Source organism: Diadema antillarum, unplaced genomic scaffold (assembly GCF_040938485.1).
Source record: "Diadema antillarum isolate AM-2024a unplaced genomic scaffold, OU_Dant_1.0 scf00000057, whole genome shotgun sequence".
Lineage (NCBI taxonomy): Eukaryota > Metazoa > Echinodermata > Echinoidea > Diadematoida > Diadematidae > Diadema > Diadema antillarum.
The window spans coordinates 4,920,328-4,936,211 of NW_027270946.1; positions in this window are offsets into that span (position 1 = coordinate 4,920,328).

Here is a 15,884-nt window from a genome sequence, read left to right on the forward strand (position 1 = left end):
ACTGCCTTTATGACATCATTGCCATGAAAAGGGAATATCTATCCCACCGGACAGTATTTATTCTTACACATTGGAGTAGAGATCATAGAATGCTCTCCTGCACTGATGTGATATCAAGATTGTACACACTCGATATTAGATACCAATCAAAATTAATAGTCAACAGGATTAACATCAAGATCTTTAATTATGACGTCACTAGATAGCTTCTTTGCACAGGGAACACTCATAATTTTCCTTTCCAATACTTCGTAACCATTCCCCGTCATTTACTTTGACTTCATCACGTTTTGTTTTGAATCCATCCTCAATTACCCCCGTAATTATGGGCATGGGAATTTTCAGCTATTGTATTACACTTTCGGTTAAGGTGACTGGTACGGCAGACTCAACTGATTTCACATCAGATGCTACGCTTAATGGGTGTCATCAAACTTTACTACGTGCTTGCGATTATGTTTGTGTGCGTCTGTGGTGAGGGTCCATGCGTGGGTTGCCAATGTGTGTACGTGTTCTCTGTGACTTTCTTCGAACAGCTTTCATCAGGACTTTGTAAACAAGTTGTGCAATTTTTACTTTCTTAATAACTTTGCTACTTTCGCAGAGATGTAACTATTGTAATCAGTTCCACTCCCGCAATATCTATGACGTTGCAGAATATTCATATTACCTACAACACTGTACCAGAGTAGCTAGTATAACCACAGAAGTCAAATGTAATTCTGGAAGGCTCGTGTGCACGAAGAAAGTACCCCACCTGCAGCCATTTTATTTTAGTCCGTATGAGCACAAAAGCAGAGAAATTCACAAAAGTATATCTGTGGTTTGATGCTGTTTTTTTTTTCCATAACTGTAAGTCATATTATTCATTATTGCGTAAATCATTGTAAATCATTGTAAATCATTGTTAATTATCAATTAGTAAAAGAATATAAAATAGGATCTCATTTTTTTTTTCATAATCCATATTGGCAACACAGTTATGAAGTCGAAAGTTGAAGTTCTCTTTTTTTTTCTATATCTCTCTCCCTACAAAAGGACAGTACAACAAACGAAAGTACAGCACACGATTTTGGAATAAACTTGTTTAAATTATTTCTTAATATATCTCTATGTATACATGTATACCTAATGTACGTGTGCGCCCGGCGTATGGATCTATGAATTTATCGTGAAGCATCTGACTTTCTTAATGTATGTTCATGTATATGTTTTGCGTGTTGTACGTGGATATGTGATGATATAATGCATTTAAACATTCGTAATTCCGAAATGAATTAGTTGTTCTATGGATGTCAATGCTAACGTAAGCTGTATCAGCAACTGCAGTACTTCCACATTACCTTGACTTTTAAAGCGTGATTATTCATGATATTCTTGAATTTATTGTAATACAGTGAAAGAAAAGAATCTGCCGTAGACTGGTAGTTGTAGCTTCATGTGTGTTAGTTCTCCTCTTCGTTTATGTATCTAGTGTCATTCATGTTCATACATTCAATTTTCAAGCCGCATCTTTTGTCGAGTTTTCGTACAGGAGTTGAACATTTTTATACTATAAGTACTAACTCAGGTACAGTTATTGTAAATTACATTCCTCATGCATTCCAGACTTAGCCTAATGAATACTTTTCATAAATACTGAAAATTCAATAATGAATACTTTGACTTTGATTGCATGATTTTTTTTTGTCATATTGATGTAAGTCATCGCACAAACTGTGAATCTTTCTCTGACAAATGCATGAATGATAATGCATTACAAGTGATGCATAATAAATTGTATATGATATCTATATGATTATTTCATACCTCTGTAGTACTGAAAATTCCAGAAAAGACACTGTCATAGAGGATTAAAAAAACATAATTCAAATCTGGTTCATTATAAGTTTCACTGATGCAAAATGACAAGCACCGTACTTGGCTCCTCTAGGAAGCTTGTGTCTTCTCTTTCTTAATCTCTCTGTTACAAGTCATTTAATGTTTTGAATAATCATATTTCTTTCAGACCTTTTCGTTTTTTCCCCAACTCACTTCAACTTGCTTTCTTCAAACACAGGGGATAAGAAATGATGATGCTACGTATGTGAGGGAGAAATTTTGATAATGTAGTTGATTGTTATTGTCCACTTTAAAGACGGTATTGTCGTATGTGTATTCCAACTATCGTACTATGGATTTATATAAAATTATCTCTACAGGGTCTTTGCCAGCAATTATATATTTGTAACCATTTCGTATTTCGTGGACCTGTATTAGTATTTACTCGTGTTACCAGATAGATGAGGAACTGTGTTTTTGGCATTTGATCCAGCGTGATGCTTTCTTTATTTGTTGTCTTAGTCATGTTAGTACAAAATGTTATGATATTTGAATAGGCTGATGTCTGTATTGCAACTGCATGTCATACATGCATGTTATTTGAAATGTTGTATTTCTTACTACGCTTAAAGTGAAGAAAAAAATCTTGTACATTGTAAACCTTGATATGTACTCTGATTCAGAGTGAAATAAAGTAATCCAATTTTGGATAATTTGCTCTTTTTAAACGCTGTGTCTTCCTTAACCTTATTTCATGCTCAAATCTCGCTTCTTATAAATTTGGTAACCACAGGGATGAAACGTATTACAAATATATGAAGAGTTTGTTTGTAAAAACCGATAAGTCCCTATTTGTCAAATGGAGATATTTGCCATTAAAGGTCAAGAAAAATAAAGAGAATAATAAGAAAATGTTGCTTCTTTTGACCATAACTTTAAAAATGTACCTTTATATGTAGTGACCAATATATCATTTAAAAGGTATTATTTTGTACTTTATCACAGAGACCGTACTCCAAAATCTTCAAAAATGAACTTATCGGTTTTTGTATACACACATTATAATATATATGTTAGCACAATATATATATATATATATATATATATATATATATATATATATATTCGTCGCTGGGCGACAAGACCTCTTATCTACAAAATGTGTTCAGGAGAGCCAAAAAACATGGCGGCCAAAGCACTAGAGCGAATGGGAAAGCCTTTCCTTTGACATGCCATGGTGGCTTCATTTTTGGAGTTGGGATTTGGACAGGACATCACTTAACCCATTATTTGACCATTAATCCAAAAAAAGTCATTTTCACCAAAAATGCAGATACAAGGTCTTGTCACCCCAGCATATCATATATATATATGATATTAGAAATTGAACTCAAGAAGCTTATGCTGTCAATATCAACAGTTTTTCACACACATTGTCTTGTTCCATCCCCTTTGTGTTCTTGATTCATATTGTGTATAAAAATAAACTGTTAGTATTGAGAGCATGAGCTTGAGTTCTGTTCTATTTTTTTTTTTTTTATCAAACTAAAATGTGAACAATAATATATGTACCTTTTAAATAATATATTGGTCACTACTTATAAAGGTACATTGTTGAAGTTATGGTCAAAAGAAGCAACATTTCTCTTATTATTGTCTTTATTTTTCTTGACCTTTAATCGCAAATATCTCCATTTGGCAAATATGGACTTATCGGTTTTTGCGAACAAACTGTTCATATATATATACACTTGGTGATTCTATCCTTCTATGAAGAGTGCTCGATATCCTCAAAGGAAGAGCTTTAGACAGAAGTATTGGAACAAGTTCGCTCAATTGACAGTAGGTTCATTCGTATTTATTGCTACTCGGAGTTTCATGCCACCTCCATGAGGCGCAATCATCAGGCAATGATTAAATACATCCCAGAAATGCATTCGGATTGAATTAACGCCTTTTTAGCGCGTGATACCAAAACAAAAACAAAACAAAACAAACTATACTATAATGGTCTAAGCGCGTATAGTTTGTTTTGTTTTGTTTTTGTTTTGGTATCACGCGCTAAAAAATAACATACCTTTTTAAGATGTATCTGATCTAGGCAATCTCTATAACCCAACAAACATAGCATAGTTTTCATCACGGAGGTTCGCATGTAGCTCACGGACGTTTGGAACAAACAAGATATTGAACAAAGCAGCTCTCTTGAGTTGGAAACGCATTCTACTCACAACAAACAGCAATTTCAAGTCGAGAACAAACTCCTCTGCAAAATCCTGAATAGATATTACCAATTCTCAATTGTATAAGCTTGTTTATCTTCTCATACTGAGGAATCAAAGAAAACAGTTTTTCCATCTCTCGTAAAACGTACGTGTAATCTCAGTGACGTAGTCCATCCTTGAGAACGAATATATTTGTCAAAATTTCGTTATCATGAAGTAAAGATTCAGGTCATAAACTTGTTACATAAAGTATACAATGCAAAATTTGTTTATAACGAACATAGTCACAGCTAAAATTATGACAAAGAATTAACATAGAAAAACAACAGAAATGTGCTCCGTTATAGAAATACGAAGTTTAGCTGGGGAGGGCAAACGAATACGTTAGGAAGAAATCCCTCTGTGTTTGCTCCTTGTGTTACACACTGTTACCGAGGAGAATTTGTGTTATTATATTAGTCAGAAATGATAATAGGTTCGATACTGCCAAGTTTCGTCATAACAAGACACAATAGGCCTAAGTCCATATAACTTGGATGGATGTTTGTGACTTCGATATCGTACTATATGGTTTGTTATAACAAACATTTTGTAGCGCGTCATTTCGGAGGCTCGTTATTCATACAGTTTGTCAATACGAGAATTGATAGAGTTCGTATATGTGAAGCTCTTTTATTCGGTAAATGATAGGAATCTCCGAAGGTTAATCGAAAGCTTTATTAATTGGAACATGAAAAATCATGTTCGCTTATCCAAATGTGGAGAAACAAGTTAACAACTAAAATCCTCCAAATTTCAAAACCTCGCAATAACTGTTTTCACCTAAACGAATATCAGGCCCATTCCACTTTTAGAAGGACGGACCTAAAAATAATGATCCTTAATATCTATTTTTTGGACTAACAAACTTCCGGAATAAGAAAATTTTTAATAACAAACCTCCTGAATTAACTACAAACATTTTTTTTTTTCATTTTCGGAATAACAAACCTTTGGACATCGGAGTAACGAATCTGTGGAAGAGCGAACGTATCAAAGTGCAACCGTAAACCTATTCTTAATCATTACTTTTTTTAACATGTGTTTTCAAAGTAAGCACAAAAGCACAAACAAAATTGACGATCTCTCTGTCTCTTAAATGTAAAATGAAAACAAAAAATCTTGGAAAGAATTACGAATGAACATTGCTTTTTAGTGATGAGTATAAAACAACACCATGTGATGATAAGCGGAGGATTTGTGTGTTTTCATCAGACAATAATTGTATACTGCATTATTTTCGTTTTGTTGTTTATTTTATTTTTGTTGTGACGGCATTTCGATGAATAAAAAACATAAACAAACAAAAACTTCTCCAGAGGAATTTGGTATAACGGGAATGCACTGGCAATTTTTTTCTCTGTGTGTTGGAGCTCGATCCCTTCTCTGTTTCTCAGTCATTTTCATTCAACTGCTTCCACGTCCTTTTGAAACTTTTCCGTTTCTTATTCAACACATGCCCATTACATACTTCTTCCGTCATTATCCTGAATGTGAATGCGTAGCACTTTTCGGATTTGTTTTGGTTTGTTTTGTTTTGTTTTTGTTTTTTGTTTGGTCGCAGCATGTTCAGGCTATTGAGGGAATGAGAGAAAAATCGTCATGAAGAGAAAAATAAGAATGAATTAAGGCATTTAACATCATGACAATTACAGCGAACGTCCGTTATGGAGACCAAAACTGGATGTGTTCTGTTTGAGACGGCAGCTACCATACTCAAAAGATAAACACTTGGAGCACCTGTCACTAAAAAGTGGCACTGATCCTCTTTCTCCTACTATGTAATCCATTGACTTATTCTACCAACGAACATCCGTGACCAAAACGTTTTCCGTTTGTTATTACAGGTAAATTAAGTGCTGAACGTTATTCACTTTCGGGTATGAGCGGCTCGGTGATTTGGTAATATTTTCAACTAGCATTAACTTTATGTGCAGTGATATATTTGTAATTATCAGAAATTTCCTTTCTCGGACAGAACGTCCGTGAGCAAATTTTTCAGAACCTGTAGCTGTACAAATTGTCTCCAGAACCATATTAGAAAGAAATTTAAATGCACAGAAATTACGGATTACGCAAAATTCCATTTTCCTATAACTTTGTTTTCAGTGTTTAGCTGTTTTTGTATAATTAGAGGGAAAACAAGCGTAAAATTGTGAGCAAATTTTCAACTGTTTGTTCATCATGATCACATAACGCCTTAAAAATTCTGAAACTACTGCTCTAAACTCATTGTTTACTTTGTAAAACTTTATTTGTCGCTATTAGAGCCAAAAGTTTTAAAGAATACAGGACACTTTCGGAGTAAGTTATCCCTATCGGAGGGATTGCATTCGTCACGGACGTTAGCTGGAATTGTCACGGACGTTCGTTCTACTACTAGGGTCATGTTCCAGGACGGATAACTAATCGGCAGAGAGTACCTATTAGCCTTCCTAACTCTTTCAAAAGTTTGAAAAGGTATTGTCAATGCAAATTATAAGAAATTTGACATCCTTACAACATAATTGCTCAGAGGTTGATCAGGAGGTGAATTTTCAGAGAAAATATTAATTATTTGCTTGGTTTTCGGTGAATTGCATGGTCCAAAAACTGCGGACGAACCTCAGTCCGCTCCAAAAATGACATGCAGCTCCTCGGCTACAGAGCCAAAGGTAAAATGCACCTTCGCCATCAAAGCGAGATGGTGTCCCACTCGAAAACGTTTTAATCATCACGGACGTTCTTTTTTTCTCGGAGGTTCGTCTAAAAATATAATTTCGGTTCCTATTTGACAAAGGATGGACAGAAACTCAAAACAAACATATTATCGTGTGGCTAGATCTTAGTTGATTATGACTCAGAACAATATCGCCAATAACGTTTAATGTGCTACGATCTTTATTAGAAAATAGTGGAAGCACGTCCGTGACGAAAACTGAGTATAATTTTTGCATAAGAGAATATTACGTCCCATGTACAGCCAGCAGACGTACAATTTTTGCAGGATATGTTCGTTAGGTGGAACACCAAATTTTCGTATACGTTACAGTTGGGACAACAAAGAAGAATTTGCAGCAGCGATAGAAATAAAAGCATCACGGACGTTCGTCTGTTTAGGACTTTGATATTTCAATTGTTCTCTGTAATTTTATACGTGCTCATAAAGTTCTTATAATTTTGTGGTTCATACCCATGATATGTCAGATCCAGAACATGGTCAGATATTAGATGCCACGTCCCATAAAAAATGCACATCATAAGTTTGAAAAACAAAAATTATTGTGAAAATAGCGTTTTTACCGTATTTTTACGCTTTAAGTCCTTGTCAAATGAAAAATATCTGGCAAAAGTCAACCAAACCATATATTTACTGAAAGGAAATTTACCAATCTTTGAGATGACATGAAGAAATCTGGTTTCTTAGATCATCCTGGCGTGTTCTAAGTGAAATAATGTCATAAGGTGCGAAAATTGGCAATTGTATCGTTCAAAATTCTCACCCATATAATGAGTGTGTTTACGTGTGTGTGTATGTATAGAGAAAGGAGCAAAATGTCAGTAAAGAGAAAGACACCAAGTAAGATGACGTTACACCTGCTGCACTTCAAATACAGTCTAAATCTATAACGAAGTCCTCTTGACACCGGTAGTTTTCTTTCATTATACTCTCTAAAAAAAAATCGAGTGAAAATTTTCACTCTAAAAAGAGTGAATACAAAAAAGAGTGAATTTCGAGTGAAATTGGAGTGAATTTTGAGTGAAAATGCTCATTTTCACTCATTTTGGAGTGACGTCAGGGATCACTCGAAGATTTTGGAGTGATCCCTGACGTCACTCAAAAATGAGTGAAAATGAGCATGAGGGATCGTATATAGTTTTGAGTGAGACCCAATTCCATAATTATATGTTTCTAACATTTTTGGTGAGATAATGAGAAACCCCTTATGAAAGAGCATGTACCGGGTAATTCTATGAGGAATTCCACATTTAGCCTATTTGATGAAGATTGGTTTTGAAATGATGGCCGAGATATAAAAAAAAGAGCGATGGTAATAAATTGTGGGACCCACACACTTTGTTTTACTTTACTTTTGGATGTCTCAGTCATTCCAAACCCAATTTTCATCAAATAAACATTGAATTCCTCTTAAAATGGTATGCTCTGTACTGTATCATATGTGTTTTCTCTCGGTAATAATAATAATAATAATAAATCATTTAACTCACTCATCACAGTTTGATCCATAATTTGTTCAAAATGGAGTCAGCTATGTTTTCTCAAATTTCCCGATCAAATAGCGCGCTATTTGCGTCTTCACTACACAGATAGCGCGTAATTTTGACATCGGACTAGTTTGGTAACCGCAAGATAGCACGCTATTTCGAAACTTCGGGCTGATGAAGACAGGCCTAGTGTACCAGTCCATTCCATCGCATTCAAATGGAATCAACTGGTAAATCTGCCAGTTGTGTCTAGTCAATTTCAATACAATTACACTGTATTAAGGGCCCGTTTATGTCCAGCTGTATCTATACAGGAATAGGGTAGTTGATATTTCAGTATGACACTTTATTCCGTTTCTTGCAATTGGAATCCAGTGGTGAATCTGTAGGTTATGTCAATGAATTCTAATTGGTAGACAATTGCCCAGTTTATTTCATTTGTTTCAGTCTGTCAGTTGGAATGAAATGTTAGTTTGGAGTCAGCTTGTCTAAATGGAGTCAACTAGTGAATCTGCCAGTTGAGCGGCATGTTTTCCAGCTGGGCCATTATATTCAGCTGGAATTGATTGGTGTTTTTCAGAGTGTGCCAGCTCATTCCATTTAGTGGCAGCTGGAATGGCGTGAGTTGGTATTAATTTTCATCTTTAATTGTATGGTAATTCACACCATGGTAATGTCAACGAGTATCGGCCTACTTCCAGTTTGTAACTATTTGAACAATTTGGGTCAAACGGATAGCTATAATGGGACCATTTTTTCCTTGTGGTACCAGTAGAGAATGTACCTTTTTTCGTCATTATTTGACATTTAAAGAGAGTATTTCAGTACTGGATGAGATGAGGATACATATTGTAACGTTTTGCGAGATATTTAGAAACCAGTCTTTGAAATAATAAATTGCAGACTGAGGACTCACACGTTTATTTGGTGAAAACAGGCTGAGAAATGACTGAGATATCTAAAAACAAATTAAAACAAAGAGCTCCTAGTGAAAGATGGGGCCTGTCAATTTCATTTTGATTTTTTTCTTTATTTTTATTTTATTTTTATCTATTTATTTATTTCATTTTTTTTTTTGGGGGGGGGGAGGGGGTTGGTAATCTCAGCCATTTCAAGACGAATTTTTTTCAAAACGTTGAATCCTTCTTGAAATTACAGCTGTACAAGCTCTTTCATATTTCATAGTAAGTTTATCATCTGACAGAAAAAAAAAAGTTATAAATCTGAATCCTCATTTCATCCAGTACCTACTGTACAATCCCTTTCAGCTATAAGAATATCGTAATTGATATGTTGTTGTTGAACCACGGTATCACCATGGGTATTTTTGTGTACCTTTAGAAATACAGAAGATAACATAAAGACTATGGTTATACATTGTATATGCTGTGGTACAATTAAAGACCCTGGTGTTGTAGTACATGGTATGATGGTTATTATATGGTATCTCCATGGTTATTCTATGGTACAAGTAGGCCTAGTAGTGCCAGAACTGTGCTATGGTATGATGGTTATGGTATATCCATGGTTAATTAGTGCAGCGATACTGAGGAAATGTCCTATATACATTTTATGGTACAAGTGGTAATACCGTGGTACGCCATGGTATCGATGGCCATAACCCGGCATCACCAAAGTTACTTTATTGTACCTGTATAGTTATACCAGGCAAATACAGTAGATGGCATGGTTTTTCCATGGTACTGGTAGTAATACCATGGTAGTGCTATGGTATAGAAATTATAACATACTATTACCATGGTTATTTTGTGGCGCCTATGGTAAGACTATGGAAATACCATAGACTTCACGGTTATTCTATGGTATACGTATCAGTACCATGGTCGTGTCATGGTAATGATGGTTTTTGTGTGGTATCGCTCACCATGCATCACCATGTTTTTTTTTTTTTTTTTGTGGTACTCGTAGTAATAGGGGATTCATGGGGCAGGATGGGCCACTAATTTCACTAAATGTGCTTTATTTCAAATGTAGTACTATGTACGGCACAAACTTCCACATGAAACAGGATTTACAAAGATTGTGTAAGGCAACACTATCACACGTAATATCATCTTCATTGCCTACTTTTATTTTACGTAATAGCCATCTCAAAATAGCCAAATCTGTCCCATCCTGCCCCACATACGTGGGGCACGATGGGACAAACAATGAAGACGCATATTTTCGTGTTCCACTTAAAACGGTTGCTCTTTCTTTTGTAATTCCGGACCATTCTGAAACTGAAAAAAAGAATAAAACATATACATTAACCTTATCAAATATGATGGGGCAAGATGGGACACCCGCCCATCCTGCCCCCGAAGTGGTATCCCATCCCGCCCCATGCACACACACACACACACACTTCTAAGCTCTACACAATACATGTACATGCAATGACAGACAGTCTCCATACATTTTGTGAAATAAACTTGATGTATATACTATAAAAACCACACGATATCAACGTACCTCTACCTTTCTTCATATCATGCCAGGGATACCATACATTTCTTAACTGCAGAAATTCTGCCGTCATCGATATCAATATTTGCGTTTGTCCACCAAAGCTCAAGAGAATCTCAGCTTCACAGAGCGTAAAGATGGCTTCCTGACAGCGTGCTTTTTATCAGTGCAGATTATAGTGCCCTCTGATGCTTACTTAGTTATCGCATTGTCCCATCTTGCCCCACCTTCCCCTACCATCGATACTATGGTTCTACTATGGCAATTGAGGTTTTACCATGGTAATACAATGTACCTTAAATTTCATGGTTATTTTTTGTAAGGGTTATTAAGCGCAGAAACTATGTCTATATTATATTCTACTGCGCTTCAAGAGCTCTTAAATTCCTATGTTGCACAATGCTGCATGGGAAGTACCAAAAAGATATAGGCCCATGCTAAAACAAAAAAGTTTTTACTTTTGATCTAAAACTGTCTAAAGTCTGACATTTCCGATTGTCTAATGGTAATCTATACCATAACCTAGGGGCAGCAGAAGAAAACGATCGGTCACCTAAGGTAACTCTTGTTTTGATTTGGGGCCTGACCATTCAGAACAAGGTACCATTCAGGTACTAGGTAGTATCTCGCAAAAGAAATTAAAAGCCCAATTCTAATCTCCACCGATACTCTTACTAGCTCTTTAATATGCGTTTTTGTTTAAATTTTGTTTTGTTTTTTGTAGGTAGGAATGTCTACTGCATTCCACAAAAATGAGGTAACGTTGCCCCACCCAGCCCCCCGCCTATACCTAACATGCCTCAAACGTGCCCGTAAGCGGTACAGTACTCTATTATGGTATCTACGTGCACCAGAGACAGTAGGTCAACATAACGTAATTCGTTGGTCATCAGTTCAACCTCATCATCGATCAAGCGTATGCCCCCCCAAAAAAAAACAAAACAAAACAAAACAAAACAAAACAAAAACAAAAACAAAAACAAAACCGAAATATGTAAATATATACAGTGAAACCCCGTTATAACGAGTTCGGTTATAACGAGGAACCGCTTATAACGAGGTGATCGCGTCGGTCCCGTTTTCCTTTCCGTGTAAACCTATGACAGAACGAATCGGTTATAACGAGATTCCGGTTATAACGAGGACATTTTCGGTAAATCATGATAAAGAAAAACATAAGCAATTTGATCGGATATAACGAGGTTCCTTTTCTTGACTAAATTGCCGCTTTCAAACACGCGACAAACGGAATATTGAAAACCGAATTCACGCTATTTACGTCTTTTCCCGTTTTGCAGAGAACCGTTCCTTCCGTGTTTTCTTCTAAATCACGCGATAAGACACAGGAATGCCTTCCGATGTTCCTACTAAATTATTAAACATAGTCATTCGATTTTCTCTTTCGCGAGAAACACGTGCGTGATATTAGGTCAGACCACAGCGCAACGAGAAAAAAATTAGATAACGCACTCAAAAACTTTTCATGTAGCGACACTTGTGGCCAAAAACGGACAATTGGAATGCGTGTGAAACTCATCGTTATCATATCCTTTCCAATTTTAGTTCATTATCATTTAACAAATTATATAATTTAAATATGAGTGTGTATAATTAAAGCCGAAATAATTGATAAAAATCATCTCGATCTCGCCAGGTGACAGTAGCGTAAAAATAGTTGAATAACGCATGTTAACCTACTTAATCGGTGTTCAGAAAAAGAAACAAGCGCATTCAACAGTTCAAGAACGGATGTACAAAACGCGAAAAGATTTTCGGAAGAAAATAAAGAACGCATTTTTAATCCCTTCGGGCGCAACGATCATACATTATATAAAATTACAGCCGAAATGATTCATGAAATTATCGAATTCCCGCTGGGTACCAACAGCGTAAAATACCTCGCAAGTTACGGTAAATAACGCCTGTATGTTACTCTGAAATCATCGCGATCTCGCCTAGTGACAGTAGCGTAAAAAGTTGAATGACGCATGTTAACCTATCAAATCAGAAAAAGAAACAAACGCAGTTATTAATTTGAATAGATCTGGCTTTGTTCATTATCACAATTTTAACACTGCATTTCACAATGAAGATATTTCTTTCTTTCAGAATGGTCTACCAGTTACAGATTTGCGTAAAACGATGACAACCTTCCACATTCAATCCTGTCGCATATTTTTCAAGAACGGTTGTACAAAACCCGAAGAGATTTTTCGGAAGAAAATAAAGAACGCATTTTTAATCCATTCGGGCGCAACGATCATACATTATAGAAGATTACAGCCGAAATCACTCATGAAATCATCGCATTCCCGCTGAGCACCAACAGCGTAAAAATACCTCGCAAGTTACGGTAAACAACGCCTGTATTTTACTCTATTTGCGCTGGTGTTCAGAAAAAACTTAACAAACAAACAAGAATTACAATAAAGAATTAACTTATTTAAGCCCCTATTTCTTCGTCTAATTCACAAATAATTTCCCTTTATTCTCTCAATAATAATGATCCATAATTGTGTACTGTGTAATGACAACGCAAAGGATGTTCTTTAGTTTCGTTGATGGGTATATGATGTCATGCTTATGTTTTTCTTTGTTTTTGATGTGTACGGTTATAACGAGGTACCGGTTATAATGAGGTAATATCGCCGGTCCCACGGACCTCGTTATAACGGGGTTTCACTCTATATTTATATTTTTGTATATATATATATATATATATATATATATATATATATATATATTTATATACAATTAGACTTCCAGTATTATAACTTCCAAAATAATTACACAATCTAAAATGAAATCTATTTTTCCTTAAGTGGTCATGTAGAGGAAATAATGTGGGTCCTCGTAGAGCATGGGTCCATTTCTTCCAAGTACTGGGATGGTCCTGGCATCTATATGTGAATGAAAATATTTTGGTCACAACTGCCAGGGCAGCTACCGTACGTGTACTATATTTATAATAATTACACACTGTATAGTGAAAAGGTCCCTTAAAAATGCATGGTGATTTGTGTTGATGTATGATACCCTCAACATCACTTTGCGGAGATGCAAATATCTAGGAACATTCCATATATTTTTTTAACAATTTTTTCTTCCATTTTTTCTTCAGAATGCTTAGATACACCCACAAACACACACACACGCACGCACACACACACACATTCACACAAATACTTCCAAACCAATATTCCTGTTGTGACCTCATCTGTCAATAATCGACAAAGTACTGATATGTTTAACAAAAGACATTGGAATGCACCTTCTCCTCGACTCTGCATATAAGTTGCATAATGTTCCCTCGCCATGTTTGTTAGTCACATTAATATCACAGGGCATGCACACCATTTCACATTCGGCTCCACCCAATGCACTGTAGGCCTATGTACAGGTGAACTGCTTGTTGTCACTTCAGTGCCGGAAACCCATTCAACATATCAAAAGACAAACAAAACAACAACACAAAACAAAACAATATAAAACAAACCCAAAATGCTATTGTAGTCTTTAAGGACTTGCAAAAAACTTAACACACTCTAAGATCGCACCAGGAATTATAAAACCATAGACAATTGGTAAAGGACAATCAGGATGACTTTCCGACAACCATTGAGATATGCTGACAATTAGGAAATGGTCTGCTTAATTTCGGTGCAAACTTTAGGTTACTTCCGAATGACCGTTAAAAGCCATCATGAGGCGTTTTCATATCAGCCCAATGTTTCGTTATAGCGCGCTATTTTCTGACTTGGGAAATTAACCCGATCACGAAATAGCGCTCTATTTGATGTGGACACAAATTGGCGCGCTAATTGTATCGCTCTGCTCGAGAAAATTTCTCGAGTCCCACTCGGGAAATTTCTGAAATAGTGGGCTAGTAGCGTGCTATTTGGTAATGTCAAAACAACTCGAGAAATCAGCGCGATGCATCCCATCATGCGTAGCGTGTGTGACCCGATCGATCGAGGCAAACTGCACACAAATCAAGAGGAATTTTTGAGAGGGCACACACATTACTGATGCTGTTTGAACATACTCAGCTGTCGAATTAGCTCGACAACAATTTGGGATGATTCTCTTCGGGCTGATGTGAATAGGAAATGAAACAGCGCGCTAATTCGCAATTGCGAAAAATATCTCGGGCTTGGATTTTTATCGGGCTGATGTGAAAACGCCTATGGAGGACACATCGTATTGGAGTTAACGGTATAGCAGCTAATCTTTTCATCAATTTTCAAATCTAAGATGAGAGAGATGCTCAGCTAGCCATGCGCTTGGCACCAGGGGATAGTGAGAGAGAGAGAGAGAGCAAGAGAGGGGGGGGGGGGGGGGAACCTCCCTCCCCAGAAAACAGAGTATCTAAAATTTTAATGGTGGATGAGTTCACTGTTGCCAAAAGAAATAGGGTGCACATCACTAGACGACATCAATGAATAATACAGTCCACAAGTCATGCAGAGCTCTCACAAGTTCTACAGCCCATTAGTTATACAGCTCATGAGTCATACAGCCAATTAGTTTGACACTAAGCCAACAAGGCCCATGAGAACGACACATTGGCCCGAATTTAGGACGATGATACAAATGAAACCATGGTTGGAGCGCCAAGTGTGGCATGGAATATTTCGTTATGAAATCAGTCATTTTGTCGATGAAATGATTATTTTGTAACGAAATGAACATCTCGTCCATGACATGATAATTTCGTGAACGAAACGGTCATTTTGTCGACGAAATGACCAATTTCGTATCAGAATATTCCATGCAACACTTGGCGCTCCATGGTTTTTGTCCATGGTTTAAACCATGGTTTCATTTGGACCACCTTCGTGAATTCAGGCCATTAAAGTCATGTGCGTATCTGTCGAACTCGTGGGCTGTTTTTACTTAGTGTGAAACAAATGATCGACCAGTCTTCACACGCGACACACCTCCAAGAGAGTTGAAAACGTGCATTCTTTCAAGATCGAGGTACCATGCAGTACCTGAATTTAAAAACCAACATGCTCTGCTGGTACAGATGACCTTTTTCTGCTCATGCTAAAAGTGGAACCCCGAAATGACTTATTTTTACTTTACTTTGACACCGTTATTGTTCAGACTTTACTGAGGAAG